This window comes from Branchiostoma floridae, chromosome 1 (genome assembly GCF_000003815.2).
Source record: "Branchiostoma floridae strain S238N-H82 chromosome 1, Bfl_VNyyK, whole genome shotgun sequence".
In the NCBI taxonomy this organism is placed as follows: domain Eukaryota; kingdom Metazoa; phylum Chordata; class Leptocardii; order Amphioxiformes; family Branchiostomatidae; genus Branchiostoma; species Branchiostoma floridae.
Window position 1 is genome coordinate 2,834,304 of NC_049979.1, and position 17,861 is coordinate 2,852,164.

The 17,861-nt window shown below is 40.8% G+C and overlaps 1 protein-coding gene across 1 annotated transcript in view; it reads left to right on the top strand.

Moving 5' to 3' along the window:
• Positions 1-17,861, top strand: part of LOC118423371 — an 84,915-nt gene that overhangs the window by 10,215 nt on the left and 56,839 nt on the right. The gene's annotated exons all lie outside the window — the stretch shown is intronic.

The window sequence follows — 17,861 nt, forward strand, 5'->3', positions numbered from 1 at the left end:
CAGTGACTGCCTCTACATAATAATGAGGGTCGGCCAATGTGAATGTAACCTGAACCCCAGAACTCAGAGGTCCTGGGTTCCAATCCTGTCATGCAACCAATCCCATTTGGAAAGGGACTTAACTGGACTTTCCTGACTCCTCTCATGACGTGTGAAGATGGGCAGTACCTGACTTTGATTGGGGATGTAAAAGCCAGTAGGAAGAGAGGATTGGACAACCCACATAGGTTTGGGACCACCTTCAGTAGATAATTTTTCCCATTGACAAAAGCATTAAGAATCCTGTCTATACTGACCACCTGTCCACATAGACCAGATTGTATGTCTTGTGTCACGGAGTTGGTGACACAGAACTAAAGTAGCACATATATGTTGTATTCTTCTTTGCTATATGTGGACAGGTGTAACTGTCCTGGGTATACTTGACCTAGAGATGTCTATCCAGTGTTTTAACAATTATGCATGCCAAGAGTTCATGTCTTAGCTCCGATAGGGTAATTATAAAGCCATGGGAAAGGGGAGATATATAGACGACTACTTGGATAGAGTTCAGTTCAGTCAGTCAGTCAGAGACAGACTTGAGAGTCAGTCAGACCAGGGACAGTTTTAGCCCGGGTCGGAGACTGGTAGAGTCAGAGCAGGAGCACTCTTAGCTTGGGTCTCCAACCGAGAGGTGCTGCTGGCTCAGACTGAGCAGATCTAAGAGAGAATAAAAGTCACTAACAACGTATGGACGACTCAGTCTTAAATGAGTTCTCGTCACACTTGGTTCCCCTGAGTGGTCTTCTTGGTTAGGACTGACTGTACCTAGCTCTTATAATCCTTTGGTTCTGTCTAAACGAGCTGTAACCTGAATGGACCTCAGCGGTAACTCATGTCTGTTTGTCAGCAAATAGTCCGGCCCGGTTTACAGCCAGGCATCCAGCGATGCAGACGAGAGCAGATCACAAAAAGGGCGTCAAAAGAAGGTATTTCTCAAACAGTACAGCCAGCGCAGCCTTAGAATACTCACTGTTGTCTGTTGTGTGTGCACTCAGTGAAGAGGACAGGTCGTCATGGTTACCAGCTTGACTGGTATGTCAAACTTCTTTCCCAGATAAAAGCCATAAATCAAACTGCAATAAGGCCACACTGATTTAATTTCTTGGTTCACGGATTCGCTCGCTCCTATTTTTTGGAAAAAAAAATAAAAATAAAAATTACCACTCAGCAAATTTTCACCATTAATGAAACCATTCACCAACTTTCTGGTGTAACAAATTGGCCTTTATATTATAAGCTCCTTATAGTGTGGGTACAGGTGCTGTTACTGTACAAAAATAGTGTTTTTGTACTTTTTTGAAGCTGAAAACTTTTTTTCTTTATGTTTTGGATTAGCCGTTACCTTAACCCCAACCATTTTACAATTTTTATTTTTATTTTTATTTCGCCCTCTCGCTCCATATTTTTTATGAAAAAATCCGTGAACCAAGAAATTAAATTGGTGTGGCCTAAAGTTGCCAGAAACTTGTCCTGAGTACCATTTGATGCAGCGCAGCACATCCATGAAGTTCCATCCTTCAGACCAATGTCCAGAGGAATGTGTGTCTGGTGGAAGATTTGTGGTCATTTTCCTTTGAAGTCGCAGGTGTTTGTTTGAGGTGAGGTTGAGTGACAGGTGGCTGACAGGTGTGCATTTTCTCCTCACCTTCATGGCTGACTGGCAGGTTTTGGGGACTTACCATCAGAAAAGTACTGCCCCTAATCATGAAGATGTCAGATGAAGATGAAGGCTTCTTGTGAACCTGTCATCTCATTCATGGTGTTCTTGGAAAAGTACCTGGTATCAGAGGTAGAAGTCAAGATAGCAGTCAAAATTTGTTGCACAAACATTTATAAAATGGGTACAATTTAAGGCAAATTAGGCAATATTGTATACGACACCTAGCTATATAGTATAATTAAACTCATAACGTAACAATGGATGTAGATTTAAGGCTATGCAATATTAGGTATGTCTGATGTTTTGTCAATGATAGCTTCGAGACTAAAAAAGAAATGGAGTCATCTGCGGAACTTGTGAAGAATAGCAGTTCCTTTTATTAACTTAAGCCCCGTCTGTATGCTGGAGGCATACGTCTGATCAAGAATAGCTTTCCAAGGAAACCTTGTCCAAAACAGACAGGGTACCACAGGGGAAAGGTTGGATGAAACAAATAATAAATGGTTTACTGAGAACACCTACGGTTCTTCCAAAAATCTAACAATAGCAGCCAGTCGACTGAATTGGTGTCAGGTTTAACAATAAACTAGTGGATAGATTTGATTATGTGAATATTAAACAATTAAAAGGGCAGCATGATTAAAAACTATGTTCTGGACAGAGGCAAGGTTCCATAATTTAAATATTTTCAATAGTTGGAGTACATGCTTAACTATGCACAACTTTTAAAAAGGTAAAAAAAGAATTGTACATGTAACAGTATATAGAATTGGTATGGGACTTGCCTATAGGCAAAACTGCCACTTGTTTGTTTGCTTCACGTAACTTAAAGTCACCAGTTTTGTACAATATGTACAAGGTATGTTAGACTGGACTGTAAGGTTTGATCCACTCTCAGATAGAAGAACATTTAGATCCTAAATTAACATTCCTCACTACAAGACCACCTTGCAACCTGTCAATTTTATTGCCAAAAATCGATAGAATCGATCTGGTTTTATATGCACGTAACCAATTAGTTGACAGGCAGAATAGAACCATGGGAGTCGTTCATTTTTATTGGCTGTCAAATGGAAAAGATTTACGTGTGCAACTACAAGAAGTGACAAGAAAATGGAATTTTGCCACATGGATTGATCTACAGTATGTTATTGTTACGGGTATAATATTGTTAGAATTAATTGCTATTTGTCGGCCATGAATTCATAATTACTTCGCCACAGCTGGATGCCACATTCCCATTCACTCATCTGTGAGAAATCCAATAATTCACATTAGCCTGAATCAGCCCCAGCCACAATCTTAGATTCGAGTTGGCTCTGTCAGCACAAACAAAATGGAGGGCAAAAGTACACTTTGCAGGTAGCATTCAAAATCACCTGCACCAGGCAAAGTTTACCTGCACCATTTTGAATTTAAGAACTATGGATCAAACTAAAATTGTTCAGGAACCATTGCAATTTTTTTCTTTTATACTTTATAGGTGGTAATCCATATATACCTACATCATAGGGCACTTATGTACAAAACCAAGTACATAGACCAGTGCAGGTTAGGGGCAAGTAGACACCAGAAATACCTGCACAGCCTCAATTTTACCTACACTAACCTGCATATGCAGGTGGTGTTTCGAGCCCCGCTTTGACAAATTGTCTTCGTTACCTTTATCAGTGGGGGTGAGAGTGTACATTTTTGCTGGGTGAGAGTGTACATGTAAGATAATGAAGCTGTCTAAGTGCCTAGGCCAGCATCTGGCACCTTGATCCCTGTGTAAGGTTCCATGAGATAAGTAATAGATGACTTGGTATGTGGGTAATGTAGCTCACTTACATCTGTCTTAAAAGATTTTTGGAAAAAGTCAAGTTTTCTTCCCTGCCCATTGCTTTTGTGATGTCAGCTTGCTGTATTTTCAACTTTATATAGTAAAATGTCTGATTACTAAGCCTTTAGAAGTAAGGAAGTAAATTGAACACCTGGTTCCTACACGACCCTTCACTAGAGGTCATGCAATATAATTCATTCGAAAGACTCCCTCTATATATTAACACTTGTTCATGCACTGGTTCTATTAGAGATATTCTCATTGAGGCCATAACGTTATATTCCAACCAGGAATTGCTTCAAACCATGTAGTGTACAGCCTACATCATGTTTTTATTTTGGTGACCTTTTGGTCCTAGCTGTGTAGTCTGGACCAATGACAGATGACATTGGTGACCCCTCATGACCTTCAGAATTAACCTTGGGAAACATGGCTGGCCTCCAACTGATCTTTAGGGCAATGTCACACAAACACTTTCACTGGCTTTAATCTCAAAGCAGATATAGGGAGAGAAAACAGGCAAGGGCTGACTGTCTCCAGAACCCACCCCTCTGTCTTAGGATGGGAATTTGCTTGTTGGGACAGACAAAAATTATATCACATGTCCAATAAGTTAACCTCATGACATGAAATTGATGAAATGGTATTTTTGTAAACTTCAAATGACAGATTCAACAAAGAATTAGCATAGGCTACCAAAAGATGAGTGAGACGGAAGAAAAGTTTCAAGCTTGCGACAACCCTGAACACAGACAAACGAACAGAAAGACAGACAGCATAGGGGCGAAATTAAAAATGTGTGATTTATTTGTGAAATCAATTAGGTCTTAGGCTAGATCGATTTAATGTCTTGGATTTTTTTCAAAGAAGGACTAGTGCTAGACTGGAATTGTGACACTGACATAAAAACATCTAGTCTGACTCTGAGGTGAAAATCTGTACCATCGTACACACAGTTTTGGGGATTGAACAGAGTAGGATACAAGTTTGAATATTCCAGTCCTCTATTTTTATGATGTCCTCTTGCCAAAAAGAGAACCAAGCAATCATATTTGTATCATAGAATTTCGTTTTTTTTTCTGCTTAATGGTTGCCACATAATCCAAGGCCACATTATGTTGTGACCTACAGGCATGTTTACATAAATAGAACTAATCTTTCCTATCTATGTCAGTAACATTATAGTGTCACTCAAAAAAAAACAGCCAAGGAATTATATTCGAGTAGCCTTAGTGGCAGTAACGTATAGTGCAAGGGTCGTAGTAACAACATTTAAGAAAGCAAGCCCCCGCCTTTCAGCGCTGTTTAAAGGGCTTCTGACGTGAAAGCCACTCTTGATGAGACAGTGGTCGCCCCCGTGGCCACACAAGGTGTGAACAATCGGCACCTGTCACCAGGTGAGACAGGTAGCCGTGTTGTTACCTGGACGAGGTCACAATGATTGTGTGAAGGTGGTGTTGTGAGGACACTTAACACCCGCGCTATTGTGTCTGACCCCTCATGCTTGACATACTTACCCTAACACAGGTCCGTTAGAGCCGTATATGTAGGTATTGTGTATGCGGTTAAAGCCGTATATGTAGGTATTATTTGTGCGGTTAGAGCAGTACATTTAGGTATTGTGTGTGCGGTTTGAATAGCATTTCCTACTGCAGGTGAGGTCCAAGACTAGTTGTTGGTGAGAAACAAGCCCTCGACCTGCGCTTGTGGCAAGAAAGGTGTGTGTGTTCATGTACTGTTGTGATATTCCAACAAAGAAGCTCACTTTTTTTGCTCTTATCTTAATATCCTACAGTAGATTTAATAGCAGTGTTATTTATATCTAGTAATATAATATATATTGAGGATTTATATTTTTTCAGTCTATGTTATTTTGTCAGACTGACAGACTGTGTATATGTTGCTTTGTCAGACGGACAAACATGAGTTTTTTGTTGGATGTCTGTCACTAAAAATGAGGGAAGTCACAAGAACCTTCTGTAAGTGACCTTTTATAGTTTTTGTCTTGTCGTGAATGGTCTTAAGAAATTGGTATTAAAGGCCTCACAGAACATTTAAGGGGTGGGAATGTTTGTAGATCAGAAGACAAAAACACACAAACAACCGTGAAGCCAAACTGCTCAGGTGTATGTTATGTTTTCTTTCTTCAGCAAAACAAAGATAATTGTATTATATCAGGGACCACTGCGTCATGGGGAAGAATTAGTATTGTCTCTCTATATATAGTAGGACTAGGAGGTGTTATGCAGCAGGGTTGTAGCCAGCACCCGTCCTTCTGTCCTTTGACGGAATTTTGCAGCTGGGGATGGGGAAAAAATTTGCCCATTCCGTCTTGTGTGACGGACAAAAATCGTTATGTAAAGATATAAAACTGTCTCCCTTGTGTAATCTTTTTACCAAAACAGATTCCATTAAACAGCTTAGTGTAGCAGCAAAATTTGCACCTCAAAATGCAGGAAATAGACTTTCAGAGGGTCTAGATTTCCAAATTTTCCGGGGATGAATGCCCCACGACCCCCAAAGACATCTCGCACCTAGGGCGCTCAATACGATTCAAAATCAAGGGGGCGGAAAATGATTGCAGGCTGGCTACAACCCTGATTGCATACCTTTAAATTTACCTAGTCCCATCCTCATGTCTGAGGGTCGGGACTATGGTAGCATCCAGTATCAGGCTCTTCCACTCACTCCGTTTCTGGCCCTGCGGGAACACTCTGTCAGTGAAAGAACAAGTCAGTACGTGTACTTCTTAAAATCTACATGTAGATTTGCACAATGGTTCATATTCACCACTATGTTGTACAGTGACTTACAGTAGATCTTGACGCTTTTTGAGTGTTTTTTTTGTTTTCTCAGTAGTTACCTCTCGGTAATAACATAAATGTGTTTCCTATGACACCCGTGCTACAGTATTGTGTAGCAAGTTTAAAGCGCCCTAAAACCTCTCTTTCCTTGCTCCCACCAAATAAAACCACTGCAAAGGTAAATTGATTCACAGTAACATAATACTGTAAAATGTAGATGGTCCCTTGGTAGTACGTATTTAGCTCTAGGACAGAAAAGGCTGACAGTTTCAAAGGATTTGTGTGACCATTCTCTAGTCTTTGTCAGTGGTACAGGGCAGGATACAGGTACAAGGCATGTATTCTTCACTACACTGTTACCCTTCCCATGCTCTCTCCTGAATCTATTTAGCTGCAGAATATGATATGCTACAGGCTGGGCACTTCCAAAGGACTTGCGTGTCCATTCTGTCATCTTTGTCAGTATTTCTATATAGTCTTATGCAGTATACAAGCTCACTACAGTCTACACTGCTAACCAGTCCCTTGCTGAATAACGTCTGTGGAAAAGGACTGCCTAATAGTATACAGAACTGACAGTTTCAAAGGATTTGTGTATCCATTCTGTGTAGTCTTTGTCAGTATTTCCATAGTCTTGGGTGGTACAGACTGCACTGCTAACCGTTTCCTTGCTGATTAACGTCTATGGATCCGAAAAGGACTGCCTATACAGAAATGACAGTTTCAAAGGATTTGTGCTACCGTTCTGTATAGTCTGTCAGTATTTTCATAGTCTTTTACTACTCTTAGATATAGTACACAACCTCACTCCAGACTACACTGCTAACCATTCCCTTTCTGAATAACGTCCGTGGGATGTATTTAGCTCGGGAAAAGGATCGCCAATATACAGAAATGACAGTTTCAAAGGATTTGTGCGACCATTCTGTGTAGACAAGTCTTTGTCAGTATTTCCATAGTCATAGGTGGTACAGACTGGACCACTAACTAGCCCCTTGCTGAATAACGTCCATGGGATGTATTTAGCTCCGGAAAAGGATCGCCAATATACAGAAATGACAGTTTCAAAGGATTTGTGGGACCGTTCTGTGTAGTCTTTGTCAGCAGTACAGGGCAGTAAACAAGGCCTCTATTCTTGTGGCAGGTATCAGTTGAGCAGGTCTGTTGTGGCCAGTGAAAGTGAGATGGTGGGTAAACAAAGGCTGAGCTCGCCTCAGAGAGAGCAGGGTTTCTGAACTGTACAGGACGGAGTGGGGTGGGCTTTGTTATGCTGATTTTCAACTGCTTGGGTTTGATAAATATGTGAACGCAGTTTAGTCTTCAGGGCTCGGAATTGATATCATGATGTACCACCTTGGGACTTGTACAGACTATTTCTGGACCAATTATTCTTTAATGATTGTCTATTATCAGGGCTCAAAATACTTTTTTCTGCATACCTGCACTGGTGCAGGTGGCATTGAAAATTACCTGCACCAGACAAATTTTACCTGCACCACTCTGAATTTAGGAAGTATGGATCATACTGAAATTGTTCAGGAACCATTGTATACTTAATAGGTGGTAACAATCAATGCAGCTAATAACAATCCACATGCACCTACACCATAGGATATTTATGTATAAAACCCAGTACATGGACCAGTGCAGGCAAGGTGCAGGTAGGCACCAGAAATACCTGCACAGCTCCATTTTTACCTGCACTAACCTGCATATGCAGGTGGTATTTTGAGCCCTGAGTATATACAGGGCTGTCTCCAGCTTTAGATTATTTTTTCCAGCCCGCTCTTTGTTTGGGAGCCCATGTTGTGAATTTTCATTGTAATGTTCTGTCATTTTGAGCTTACATTTTCATCAATTTCAAATAGAGAATTGCATTTCGAAATTTTTGTCCCAGCAAGCAGACTTGGGAGTTATAATATGGCTGGATACCAGGCTACAGTATTTGCAGAGAGCACAGAAGAGACTCGGGAACCATAATACAGCTAGATACCAGGCCAGGCCAGTGCATTTTAGTGTAGTGGACTACTACGCTAAAATTCGTGACCACTACGCTAAAATCGATCCACTACGCTAATTTTTAACTAGTGTAGTGGTGTTTTGCTATCACTAGCTTGTTCAACAATGTCTAATCAATGTCTGAACAATGAAAAATGATTATCTTGTAAAGAAATGACAGGAAAATATGCTTTGCTGTGTTGTCATAACATAACATAATCAGCCTTTAAACATTGGTGGCCGTCAACAATGATATGCCATTCAAAACTGACCAAAAAATCATAACATGTGATGAGTGCCAAATTTAACTTTTACATTGTCAAAATCTTAGCGTGGAAGGGCCAAGACCCCCCTTCCACACCAATCTCCTTATTGGTTACCTCGGTACCATGCCAGTCCCACTACGCTAAAATTAAATCCTGGCTAGAACCCTGCAGTCTAACACTTACTCTCCAAGCAGAGGTTGATTCGCATAGATATAGTAGTAGTCGGAAAAAGTGGAGCATCTGTGTAATTTTTCCGACTACTACTTATATCTTAGGCACGATCTAGACACGTTTTTTCCAGATATCGGCGAGCCAACAACCTCTCGCCGACAGCTTTTTTTCAGCGTCTAGATGGAACTGCAATATCGCCGTCAAGATATCGGGAAAATTTCTCCTGAAAGGTCCGGACCATTCGTACGATACCTTACCGATAGCTTAGCAGGGGCCCCCGACAGCTTCGCGCGCGTGTAGATGCTTCCCGACTTCGGGATGGCTCATTAGCATATAATGCCATTTGGAAAATCGCGCTATATGTTTATGACTGCAAGCGCCATGGGTGTCTGGCCCCCTACGTTCTAGATCCCTCCCGACATCTCCACAGATATCGGTAAAAACTGTGTGTAGATTGGGCCTCAACCTCTGCTTGGAGAATAGCTAACACTCAGGTCACAGTGACCTGTTTTCCAGCTAGCCCATGGCAACAGTTGCTCCCTGCTGAGTAAAGAGACACTAGCCAGGATGGCACCTTAGCTTAATCTCCAAGCAGATCCTACGGTGCCATAAGATAGCATCAAAGCTGGCCAGGGACTATACCCGGCTAAGGTAGTCAAACGGGCACCGGAGGGGAGTTTGATACTATACATAACGCACCGTGGATCTGGTTCGAGATTAACCTTAGCTGTCTGGAAAATGTAACACTTACTGTTCACTTGTCTTGTCTCCTCTCCTGGTGACATGATGTCCAGATGTTGTCCCTTCATACAGAACTTTCACACAGCTCGTTCAATAGCCATATATGATACATTAATACATATCTAGGGCTGCATGGGTACCGGTACACCGCGGTACAAAACCATTTTTTTTCTTATTTGACCGGTCTGGAAAAAACGGACCAGAAAAAATTCAGTGGACCGGATGTTGGAACTTACAGATTATATGATCAGTCATTCACACGTTTAGGGGCTTACCGGTGGAAGAAAATAACAAGGGAGAAGCAGAGTAGAGTCTATAGTAATTTCTACCAAGTTTTACAGTCAATCGTATAAAGGCAGTTAGCCTTGTAGGATTTTAAAACGCCAGTGGGAGTCAAATACTCCACAAAAAACAGATTTCTTTGTAGCGAAATGGACCATTATTTTGTGCATCGTCCTCTGGACCAGAACCGGACCTGATTTTGTTGTATGGGTACCCACCCCTATACATATCCAATAGAATTTTATACATGGAATGAATTTTTGGGTGTAACATCAGTTGATGATCAGACATTTTATATACTCCAAGGATCATTTTACGTGTACTTGAGCTTCTGTCAGACTGACCAACAAGCAGTTGGTCCTAAAACTGAAAATCCTGAAGTAACCTTACATTAGGGCTGTTGAGTGTGAGTTATAATTAAGGCCATGTATATTATGTCTAACTAAGTAAGAGGTAATATGATTACCTAGTCTTTGTTGCAGGGTGAAATGTTGATGAATTGTACCGGTAGATGTAGAAAAAGTTTACTCTCCAAGCAGAGGTTAGGCTCCGGCCAAGACTGTGAGACATCAAGAAACAGTACAAAACAGAAAGCCCGATAAAAACGACCAAAAAAAACAAACAGCCGGAGCCTAACCTCTGCTTGAAGGTGAGAAGAGACATCATACTCAGTGGGGAAATATCTTCAGGGGACATTCATTCTTCTTAAAGGATCATAACATGGAACGTAGAAAAAGAGCAGTATTGTAATAATTTCCTTGATGCAAAGTCTGTCTCCTTCTGTACATGTGTTGTGTCCTGGTTTTGAGACCATGATTCAGGACTCATGATTAGTTGTCGAATGAAATGGTGGAAACTATAAGAGGATTAGCTCCCAGCATGCTGTAATTATGCAGCTTTTAACAAGCCTATCTTTTAAACCCTTAGAGAGTCGTGAAGTGTTCTAATGTATATCATTACCCATAATCGTGGGGAGAGCCGTGTTTGTTAGCAGAGAGAGCCCACCTGGTCCATAGTGTGCGTACTTACTATGAGAGAGAGAGAGAGAAAGAGAGAAATGGTTTATTGGATTAAAAAACTGTTGCAGCCTAACGGCTGAATTGCAATTTTGTACAATGATCACAAATTTCACATATACGTATATATACACTATATATATTTTTGTATACAACATATCAAATACGCTATACTGACATGTCCGATTCCTTTAAAAAACACTACAAGTTTTCATTGAGGAGTCTGACGCAATAGGGGAGAGTGCTGTTACTCAACCGGGACGTCCTACATTTGAAACTGGTGAAGCTGGCATTATTTCTTAAAGTTCTGTTGTGGACATCCCCCCGCCGCAATGGGAGCCATGAACTGTATCTGCTAGAGTTCGCAAGAGATTGCGCATATCTAAGACATAGAATGTCCCTTCTAGAGTCCAGACGACTGAGTCCTGTTGTGCGCAGAGCAGACTCACAGCTGACGTAATCTGGTCCCAGTATGATCCTCAGGGCTCTCTTCTGGACGCGCTCTATGGTACAACAGTGCACACATGTACATGCACATGTGAATCCCTCTAGCACAGATGTAACTGTGGGTTAGCCTGGGTTCCAGGCTGCTTCCAGGGCCTAGACTAGAATACTGCCCAACTTTTGCTTTTTTTCCATCCCCTGTAATATTCCCAACCTCACTAATTAGATGATTGTTTATGGACTAGGTGAGGTGAGGTGCTTATGGAGATTTAATGAATGGGGCCCTAATGATGATGAGCTTTTTGATTGATTGATTGATTTTATTTTTGCACTTTAAAAATGATACATACAGAAAATTATAGAATACAACAGAACGTGCAAGGGGGGAGAAAAAAGCCATGTGGCTTATACAAACTCTCCCCCCGTCAAAATATACAAATCATGATACAATTAAATGGTCATGAAGATTATACATCGAACAATAATAAACCAAGTGAAAATAATATAACTCAGTGATCATACACAACGTTACAATTAATCTTAACATCAAAAACTGAAATTAGACAAAACTAAACATGATCAACAGATCATAAAGGCAGGGTTGGACAAGTCCAATAGTCCGATTTTCCTGGGCAAGTAAAAGTGACAATCAATTGAAAGTGACGATCGGGCGAGCGCATGTCCTGCCCTACTTGCCCGATCAGCCAGGAGTGCACCTCCTTCCCACTTAAGTCCTGAGTGCTGAGGCTTTTGTTGTTGTTTTCCCCCGTTTCACTGTCAACTTAACCCTGAAACTGCCAGAGTTCCAGCCCTATAAAATGCTATTAGTTCCAGGGTTAGCCGCTAACCTCCGAAAAGAGACCCCCGAACAAGGCTGAAGTCCCTAACTTCCGGAGTTTGTGCGCTACAGGCGCGGAAAGCTGCTACTTCGGGGGAATACGCTTTCCCGGTTATAACCGTGCACGGCACACAGGACATGTGTACATGTATGTGTGCCGGATATATCCGGGTTTGGCAGTTTAAGGGTTAAGAGACACAAAAACCTCTGAAATGGTCTTAGCTATCGAGTCTGTTCCCGTAATAATTATGTTTGTAAACAACTTTTATACCCGCAAAAAAATATGACATTTTAATTTCGGGTAAGTGAACAGTTGGTTCGGGCAAGTCAATTTTTAATGTGACTTTTAGAAAACCTGTCCAACTCCTGTGTAAGCCCTGGAGCCGAGGAGTTGGCCTGTGTTGGCCCTCAGGAAAGAGTCTGTTTTCCAGGCTAGAGCTGTGGGCGTGAGCCGAGTGTTCCATTGTTGGGAGATGTAAAGGGATATTATGTATGCACCAGCCTCCATCTGTGGTGCCAGTGTGTGTGTGCTGCATGTCCACTGTACATCCCTCCCTCCTAAACACTGCTTTCTGTCGGTGTTCTGGTGGATCTCTTCCTCCCAAGCCTGGCTGAATATTGGTGAGTGTTTGTCTCGTGTTGATGGGATGTGATGGTAGGGTTTTAGGTGGGGTAATTCTGTGAGGACGGCCTATGTCGGGTCACCCCGGCTCCCTGCCTGGCACATCTGTGTGTGAGTGTGTGTGCATGATTAAACATTGCGGAGGTGCCATAAGGTTTCGCCGGTTGCTCGGGGAAAATCTGAGATCTGGACATAAGTCAGCAGTTGAGAGATGTAAACCCCCTTTGATTCTCTTAACGTATTTGTCATGTAGAGCATGAAAATGATTCAGGAGGAGTACATAATGTATTGGGGATGACTGTATTTTAAACTGCCCTTTTTGTCTTCTATTCTCCTATTTCGTTTCACCAGGAGAAACCCTGATACAATTTGTGCTGATGTTGTAGTAACTACAAGGTTGCTATCTGCTGTGGATGTCGTCTTATTCATAAACAGTTGTTTGTGTGGATATGGCATTGTACAGCTGATTCTTCCCTCTCTGTATTCTGGGGCGTCAGGCGATGCCACTGCCATGATCGTAATTCATCCTGTCCCTGGCACGTGGTCGGGAATATTCGGGCAGGAATGCAGCCGTGTTTGTTATGTGTGTGTAGAGGCGAAAATGCATGAATGATGGTAATTATAATCATGTTCGTTGCACTGGCGGGCTCAATGTGTAGTTTAGGTTTGGCTTATATTTGTTAGTACAGGTACTGTTGTACATTGTACTTATATGATATGAGAATGATATTGTTTGTTTGTTTGTTTGTTTGTTTGTTTAAACCTTTGTTTATTCATGAGAATCTCTTATCTGCCCACTGGCTGCTTTTCATTGAGATCATGAGGGACGAGTTAAGGGTCAGATAAAATACGTAATAGATATACAGTTTACATTATATTATATAACTTGCATGTTCTTGTCCATGTGGGTTGAATGCAGTACTTATACTTGTATTACATCAAAGACTTAAGATAATGTATATAAGAGACATAATGTTGATAGTAGACATAAACTGTAAAGTGTCCCTGAGTGAGTTTATATGATTATGGACTTTGTTTTGCTGCATTATTTTTTTCAAATCCAACATCCAAAAGGTTAAATTGATGCTGCCCACTCTACAAAGGAAAGGCCATACTTAACGTCTCTGTTACGCAAGTCTTGACGCATTTTCGGCTCATTTCTGGATAGTCTGGACTGTGATTGTTCATCAGTGCTGGCTGACATTTAGATGATCTCGCAGGTGATATCAGATTAAAGTTGCCATGGCAACATGATGAAGGTGAAAAATGAAGAATTGTCCTCCGACCTGTCCCACTTCTCTGTGGTAATTTCCTCGTCAGTCAGCTCGTTTCCTGTATGACGATCTTTAGAGTTTTGGTGTCGCAGCAAGATGATTTCTTGCTTCATGGATTGAGATACTGAAATAGAAGCCTTAGGACAACATGAATTACAAGGCCAGAGGGGAAAGTTTTGTAAAGAGAAAGTGACCTGGTATTAATCTCAAAGTAGTTTGACTCACTGAATATCTAGCTTTAGGCAAGTGGGAGTGAAATCGACAGGAGAGTCCGAACGAACGCATGATCAGTAGGTCCTAAAACTAACCAACCCCGACAGCCAAGTACCCATGATATTTAAGGACTTTGACTTTATTGACTTTGACTTTATTCAGATCCACTTTTAGCTATTACAACATTATGTTGCCAGCTATTCTTCCAGTGGTCTACATAAAATACATTAATACACGCACAACATTATATACATACAAAACATAATATGTACATTGCAAACTATACAACTGAGAGAAAAACAAGTTCATTTAGTAACTGTGTTCCAGTGGCAAGCCATACGGTCTGAAGTGTAATTCAAACATCAGGGTGGCAGGGCTGGCAGTTTGCCGGGGTGCGTCTGGTGCGAAATGTTAAATTATGCCCTCAATGTTCAACTGGGAACTGTGCCAGCTCAAAATTGGAACAACCCAGGTCATGAAAGGGGTAATTTCCACATATTACTGTCAAGCTAGAAATGTTCGCAGTGGTTTTATGTTGGTACTGGTTTCCATTGTATAACCACTGAAGTATAGAATTGGTTTGACTGTAAAGTTAACTTAGAATACAGTACAAACTTTCTTTTCCCTGCTACCACAAAGTAGCACCCCATTAAAATAATGGAATTAATCGTTTCACTGGTGCAACAAGCAGCACTGGGCCCATACCGCTATCAAGGACATTGTTGTCAATAGAACTTGGTGTATTAGACGTGGTCAGGTAAGTCATGGTGGTGGTTTTGGTCTTTTTCATCTTCTTCTCATTTTGGATGTTTACTTGTATTTTCAACATGCTATAGCAAAGCAAATTGTGTTTGTGTGTGGGGAAGGTGTACCATCTTTTAGAAGTGACATAAAATGTGGATCTCGTGTTTAAGGATGCTTAGTGGAGAAGGGCTTTTAACCCTCTATGAAAACATACCCTGCCTCTGAAAGTAACAGTAAGGGAACTTAATTGCTGCCCTATGTGCCACTAGATACTACAAGGGTGCGAAAAAATAAACAAACCATATTTTCATGCATCACTAAACTAGCTGTACAACACTCCCAGGTGTTACTATGTCCAGGTTATACCTGGGTCACTGAGCAGGATCTAGTTATTAGTGTAGCTGTTGTAATTTCTGCACTCACTTTACTGTGGGAATCACAAGGTGCTGCGTTTCCCAAAGGAGCGGTGAGCAGCTCGAATTTCACTCGGAAATGTGATAAGACGTCAGCCAAGTGTCTTCTTCATTGCTGCGTACTTTCTCCCTGACCTTGAAGAAATGCCGAGATTTTGAGATAAGATGTTCCCTTGAAGAATTGAGGGACTTGTTGCATTGGCTGTCTCTGCATGCTGTGGTCTTTTTCACGGTTGAGTAAATAACCAATTCAGTTCTGATTTAATAGGATTTACTGATGAACCTTGCTTTAATATACAATATTTCTGATATGATTGGTCATGTATCGTCCATTAAGGTTTGTCTGCCAGGTTTCATGATACATGTATATCTGTGACTTTGAAAAACAGTGTGTATGAGAGATCTCTAGCACCCCAGGTACGATTTATATGTGCAGGAGTGCATTATAGATGTACTGGGAGACGTTGCGTTGGGGATGTCTTCGGATGCATTTTTCAGGAAGGCGGGTAAATGTGAACTGGCACATATAATTGTTAAAGGCAACCTAAGCAATATTACAGCGTCAAAGTGGAAATATTCTGAATAAGGCAATCTTCATGATATTGACATCTGCTGCACTGTATTCTCACATTTACAGCATAATTTGATACTTTGAGTGGTTAAAAACAGCCCAGAGACAAGTTGCACGATGATATTCCTTATTATTGTACCCCCCAAAAATAAGGACTTGATCTGGAATCCTTGTGCAACTCATTCCCGCGCTGTTTTTAACGGCTCAATTTATGAAATAATGATGTAAATGTGCTAAAATAGTGCATTAGATGTCAATATCATACAGACTGCCATATTCAGAATATTTCCACTCTTAACAATATGATATTGCTTAGGTTGCCTTTAATATCAAAGGTTACTTGTAAGTGGGACACTGTTCCACTGAGGCATTTGTGTCTTCTGCTCAGTCGTAGCCTGGAGGCTACAGTACAGGCATTGTTACATTGTGTACAACACTATACTATAGATGTGTATGATGGTATCATGCCTTCATTTACTGTATGCTCTTTTGTCCATTCTGCTCTCAGCCTTTTGGTCCAAGGATTTAGGGGTAACGAAGTGGATGGCATCATATTACATGGCTACATTGTTTCTATAATACCAGAAGTTGATATTATCATAATGATATCATGATTTTTCGGCATCCTTGAGTTGTCGATCAAAATAGTAAACTCTCACATTAACTTGATTTGTTTGTAGAGTTGTGACAAAATTGCCTCTGCAGTTCTGAAAAACTTCTTAAGATTACAGAGCTAAAAATGGAAAGATGTAATAGAGTTGTCCATCATATATAGTAGAACTTTCACATCAACTTGATTTTTCTGTATAGATATGATAAAATTGCCTCTGCAGTTCTGAAAAAAATATTCTGAGATTGCAGAGCTAAAAATGGAAGGATGTAAGAAAGTTGTCCATCATATATAGTGGGACTTTCACATTAACTTGATTTATATCTATAGCTGTGATAAAATTGCCGTTGCAGTTCTGAAAAAAATATTGTTAGATTGCTGAGCTAAAAATGGAAGAATGTAATAAGAAAGTGTGTCCATGTTTTTCAGTGGGTGGTCGGGCTTGATTTAACCCAGGACGACCCCTCAGGCTATGTACTATAATTATAAAGCTTGTGTTTTACCTGCGTCGCCAGGTGCCCAGTGGGTTTGTTTGTGGTCCTCAGGTGTTCTCAGTAACCCTATCCTCCGTACTGACCAGAGTAGTCACGTACAGGTACCGGTTAAAGGTAGAGTGAAATATTAGAACATTGTGTGGAGAACTTGTAGGCAATGTTTTAAGTTTTAGTGATGTATTGTAGTTTGTAAAATCCCTACTAAATGGGTCTACCATTATAATGTTACAGACCCTCAATTGAAAGTGTTTGAAATGCTACACTACGGCTAACATAACATGTAATTAAGCTCTTTTTTGTAGTTACAATGTAACTTCTTCCTAGGTAATTTTAACATTACTTGTGGATAATCCTTCTTATGTAAAATTTTGTTTTTAAGTCTGATGTTTGATTGATCTTTTGAAGCTCAGACCAACATAAATGTTTTGATATATCTCCTGTACTGCCAGTCTCTAGGATTCCAGTGTTCCTGTCTGGATTTTCAAAGGCTACATTGTATAGCACACCATCATTGTGCATGAATCCAAGATTTCCATGCAGATTGTCCTGTTTAATTCTGTGTCATTAAACCACAGCTTTGAGTGTCTGTTTATTCGTTTGTTTTTTGTATGTTTTAAACAGGCTTGCTTGATCCAGGAACATAAGGTCCCTCTGTTAAATCTCCCTGCAGAAGAGTTGGAGGTTATTTGTATGTTTACTGGTTTTGTTTGTATTTACAGAGGCTGCAGCACACAATACGTGAGCACAAGATCCCCGTGCAGGTGGCCCTGCAGGAGGATTTGTTTGTTTGTTTGTTTACTATTTGTGTTTGTATTTACAGAGGCTGCAGCACACGA